We start from the raw sequence: 5960 nt of genomic DNA on the forward strand, positions 1-5960 counted from the left end.
TTTGATCGCTGTCGTAGGCGTCAAAAATAATTACACATTCTTACTACTCAAAATATATAATGAAGCAAGGGAAAGAAAGGATCGTTCCCACAGAGAGGTCTTAGGTTGTTAATATGTTTTGGTTTCTTAAAGGTAACAAGGGGGGTATTTTCTGATTTATGTAAAATAAACTATAATAAAAGCAAATAAATAAAAGTAAACAAATCAACTCAAGAATATGTGAAAGCTTCATTAAAAGAAATAAAAGAAATCCCTGTGATTAATTTAATTGAGTATTTTGGATACAAATTCATATTCGTATGTGATTTGTTATGTCCAAAGAAATCCTTCTTTTCTTTTGAAATTAAGGTCGCTCTTGTTGTTCTTTCGGGAATGACATTTTATGGGGGAGAATTCTTAATTGAACTTGTGCTTAATTGCCAAATCTTTGTAGGGAGTGCGGATGTGGAATATTATAGGAGTTATCTTGTATCTTTATAAACTCCTTGATGAAAGCATTTAGCTTCGGATATATGATTGCATCTAAATAAGTTGATATGTGCTTACTTTTGGTCATGAAATGTCTCTATGGAGATTTTCATTAGGATCCCGTTTTCGTACCTTTGCCAATTATATTGACAAAAAAAGGGAGAATTAATATGTAGTTCACACTACAAATACATATGGTTTTAGGATCATTATGTGAGGGGGAGAGGTTTCCATGTGATATGGAGTATTGACTAAGGGAGAGTGATACATATCACCATAGTATTATTGTCGAAGTTGTGATACAATTGAACTTTGATGCTGTATGATAATACTATGACACTGTATAACAATGATTCAGAATTCTTGTTTTCTCATTGTTATAGCTACGGATTTTCAACAACGATGATGCTAAACTTACAACCTTTGGAATCATTGGAGTACTTGGAAGTGACGAAGATTTAGAGTAATGTTGAAGATTAGGCATGTGGAATAGGAGCTACAAAAGTGTATTTATTTATTTTTGTATTCCATATGTATTGATAGTTTTGTCACTAAAATTGACAAAGCGGGAGATTGTTAGAGCACTGCTCGGTCGAACTCGCATGGTTGCTATCTCAAGCATTTTTGTCAATGTTAGTGATCAAAACTATAAGTCTTGATTTCTAGTCTACTATATCTAAGTCTCGGACTAGGATAGAAAGTGTAGTTGAGCTCAAGAACTCCATGGCGATCATCATACAAGATGAAGGACTACTCGAGGAACTTGTGGAACTTCATCGACTAAAAGGTATGTGGAGACTTGAACTTATCTATCACTCAAAAGTCTATCTACTCTATCTCCTATCTTGAGACAAAAGTCGTTTTGCTATATAGACTTTGATTATACACATTTGCTATTTCGAGGCGAGTTTATCTTGCCTATCTATTTCTCGAAATATGTGTTGGTAAGCTTTCGCTTTGGCCAAGTTCATCTTTACCTAGTGACGAAAGTCATGATATGTTTCAATCACTTGAAAATAGCTTTGACGAAAAATGGTTTGTGAATAAAAATTATATAAAGTCCTCTAAGAATGTTTCAATGATTGAACTGAGAGTTTAGATTATATAACCAATGTTGGATATAAGCATTATGTGGTAACATATATATGTATAAGTCCTAATTCCTTGAACCAAAGTCCGCGTACTTTGTTGATCAGGAAAACCGGAACAAGAGCTGCGAACTCAGTCCGCGAACCCAGTCCGCGAACTGGCAGAGGTTATCATCCCGAGAAAATCTGATGGAGTTTGTGAACTCCTTCCGGGAACTTAATTCCGCGTACTCAGTCCGCGTACTTAGGTTGGTTATATCTAAAGACGAATACTTGTGAACTTATATTTATATTAACTAAGGAATGCAAGTTTGCAAACCGTGGATATAAAGTTCATGAATCGATTCGAGTGAATCAAATCGTTTTTTCTTCGATTGTGTCTTGTATACTTCTATAAGATCTTAAAAAATCGAACAACTCTCTAACTAGTTCATTTGAGTCATTTGAACTAGTTATGGTGAAGAATAATATGGTTGATATGAAAGTGCTCATATGGCTAACCATTTGGTTAACTACTTTTGAACCAACAAATGTATAAGTTTGGGTACGGTTACAAAAACCTAAAACGTGCATTTCATTTGTGTGTAACAAGCTAAGTTTTCGATCTAACGGTTGAAAGATATTAGCTTGAATCTAATAAGGTTTTCATCTAACGGTGAATATTGAATGCTTTTTTACTAAGCTAACATTGATTACAAACCCTGATTTGAAAGTCTATATAAAGGAGAACTCTAGCAACTGGGAAACCTAATCCCCACACCTTCTGTGTGATACTAGTTGTATAAGCTAGAGTCAGTTCTCCTTTAACTGTAGGTTTCTTCTTGGGACCCTGTAGGTTAACGACTTGAAGACTTCATTAGGATTGTGAAGCCAGATCGATACTACTTTCTTGTAGTTGTGTGATCTGATCTTGCTGATTCTATCGTGTTGAGTACAATCGTAACGATTGGCTTGAGATTGATATCTTCGATAGGAAAGATATAAAAGTAGTCACAAACATCTTCGTCTCATCGTTTGTGATTCCACAATATCTTCTTTCGTCGCGTCGATTAAGATTATTGTGAGGTGATTGATAATTCCAGGCTGTTCTTCGGGAATATAAGTCTGGGTTATCAATTGGTTCATGTTCACCTTGATATATCAAAAGACGGAACAAAAACTTGTAGTTATTTCTGTGGGATACAGATTTATCTATTACCGTAGACTTTTCTGTGTGATACAAATTTGTTTATTAAAGTCTTCGACTTTGGGTCGTAGCAACTCTTAGTTGTGGGTGAGATCAGCTAAGGGAATCAAGTGCGTAGTATCCTATTGGGATCAGAGACGTAAGGAGCATAGTTGTACCTTGGATCAGTGTGAGATTGATTATGGTTCAACTACAGTCCTAGTTTGTTGTAGGCTAGTGTCTGTAATAGCTTAATACAGTGTGTGTTCAATCTGGACTAGGTCCCGGGGTTTTTCTGCATTTGCGGTTTCCTCGTTAACAAAACTTCTGGTGTCTGTGTTATTTCTTTTCCGCATTATATTGTTTATCTTTATAATTGAAATATCACAGGTTGTGTGTTTGAATCAATCAATTGGGAAATCCAACCTTTGGTTGTTGATTGAAATTGATTGATACTTGAACATTGGTCTTTGGTACCGTTCAAGTGATTTCTCTTGTTTTCAATTAGACTCGCAAATTTCTATTTGCTTGAGTAATTATTGAATCAAGAAACAGAGATATAACTCTTTGATATACTTTATTAAGATTGAGTCTAGTTGATTCTCTTGAAAGTATATTGGAGTTAGTCCATACAGATTGCCACTCGAAATATTGGGTGTGGTTGTTACACCCCCGCTTTTTCAGCTTTGATACTAACTAGTTTATCATTGTATCCAAAAGATCTAAGTGGAGGTGTCGTCTTCAGTGGATATAAATACCTTTTGGTTTGTCAGTCACTGAATGCATCTCACCAAGTGTGAAGAAGGTACTTCTTGTAACTCTTAATTACAAGTTAATGCAAGTTCATGACAAATGGATATGCCATATGCATGTGTAACTCTAAGTTATACTAGTTAGATGCATGCGTAATTTCTATTTACACTACCCAGATGCATGTGTAACTTCTAATTACACTTTTTTAGATGTATGTGAAACTGATTTATGTATTGATGTGTGTGTTGTTCTTTTAATCTCATCAAAGTTGATTTATGCATTGACGTTTGTACTGTTCTTTTTAATTATGCTAATCTCATGGATGCTTATTTTGCTTGCAGATATGCAAGCATTTTGGAATCGATAATGACAAAAAGTGAAGGGAACTATTAGAGCACTGCTCGGTCGAAATCGCAAGCGTTGCTATCTCAAGCTTGTTTGTCAAGTTTAGTTGCCAAAACTATAAGTCTTGATTTCTAGTCTACTTATAGCTAAGTCTCGGACTAGGATAGAAAGTGTAGTTGAGCTCTAGACTCCACGATGTTCATCATGCAAAGACGAAGAACTACTCAAGGAACTGGTGGAACTTCATCGACTAAAAGGTATGTGGAGACTTGAACTTATCTATCACTCAAAAGTCTATCTACTCTATCTCCTATCTTGAGAAAAAAGTCGTATTGCTATATAGACTTCGATTATACACATTTGCTATTTCGAGCCGAGTTTATCTCGCTTATCTATTTCTCGAAATATGTGTTGGTAAGCTTTCGCTTTGTCCAAGTTCATCTTTACAAGTGACGAAAGTCATGTTGATTATTTCAATATCTTGCAAATCGCTTTGATGAAAAATAGCCTGTGAATAACCTCTATTTTAACATCCTCTAAGAATGTTTCAACGATTGAAATGAGAGTTTATAATATATAACCTTGAATGGATATAAACATTGTATATGAACTCATACTTGTGTAAGTCCAAAATCATTGAACTAAAGTATGCGTACTTTACTGGTTCAGGATGCCCGGAAGCTAAGTCTGCGTACCCGTACGCGTAATTCCGGAAGTTTACATCCCGTGAATTTCTGCTGGAGTTTATGAACTGAAAACGAACTCAATACAGGTACTTAAGTATGCGTACCACTATGCGTACTTGAGTGGGTTATTTTATAAAAACGGTTTATTCATGAACTAAGACATATATAAACTAAGGAATGCATACTTGCAAACCATAGCTATAATTTTCATGAATCGTTTTTGTTTCGATTGTGTCTGATATACTTCTATGAGATCTAAGCAATTGAAAAACTCTCTAACTAGTTCATTTGAGTCATTTGAACTAGTTGTGGTGAAGATGAATAAGGTTTATATGAAAGTGCTCATATGTCTAACCATTGGTTAACTACTACTGAACCAACTAGGTGTACACGTTTGGGTACAATTACACAAACCTAAATGAACGTGCATTTCATTTGTGTATAACAAGCTAAGATTCGATATAACGGTTGAAAGATATTAGCTTGAATCTGATCAGATTTTCATCTAACGTTTAATATTGAATGCTTTGTTACCAAGGTAGCATTGATTGAAAACCCTGATTTGAATATTATATAAAGGAGAACTCTAGCAACTGGGAAACCTAGTCCCCACACCTCCTGTGTGATACTAGTTGTATAAGCTAGAGTTGATTCTCCTTTAACCTTAGGTTTCTACCGAGACCTTGTAGGTTAACGACTTGAAGACTTCATTGGGATTGTGAAGCCAGACCCAACTATTTTCTATGTAGTTGCGTGATCTGATCTTGTTGTTTCTATCGTATTGAGTACAATTGTAAAATTGGCTCGAGATTAATTTCTCTGATAGCCAAGATAGAAAAATAGTCACAAACATCTTCGTCTCATCGTTTATGGTTCCAAAATATCTTGTTTCGCTAGTCGATTAAGATTATTGTGAGGTGATTGATATTTCTAGGCTGTTCTTCGGGAATATAAGTCTGGTATATCAATTGGTTCCTGTTCACCTTGATCTATCAAAAGACGGAACAAAACTCGTAGGTATTTCTGTGGGAGATAGATTTATCTATTCATGTAGACTTTTCTGTGTGATACAGATTTGTTTATTAAAGTCTTCGACTTTGGATCGTAGCAACTCCTAGTTGTGGGTGAGATTAACTAAGGGAATCAAGTGCGTAGTATCATGTTGGTATCAGAGACGTAAGGAGCGCAAATGTACCTTGGATCAGTGTGAGATTGATTGGGGCTCAACTACAGTCCATACCGAAGTTAGTTTGTAGTAGGCTAGTGTCTGTAGCGGCTTAATATAGTGTTTGTTCAATCTGGACTAGGTCCCGGGGTTTTTCTGCATTTGCGGTTTCCTCGTTAACAAAATTTCTGGTGTCTGTGTTATTTCTTTTCCGCATTATATTTTGTTATATAATTGAAATATCACAGGTTGTGCGTTGTATCGATCAATTGATAAATCCAACCTTTGGT

Source organism: Papaver somniferum, chromosome 1 (assembly GCF_003573695.1).
Source record: "Papaver somniferum cultivar HN1 chromosome 1, ASM357369v1, whole genome shotgun sequence".
Taxonomy (NCBI): domain Eukaryota; kingdom Viridiplantae; phylum Streptophyta; class Magnoliopsida; order Ranunculales; family Papaveraceae; genus Papaver; species Papaver somniferum.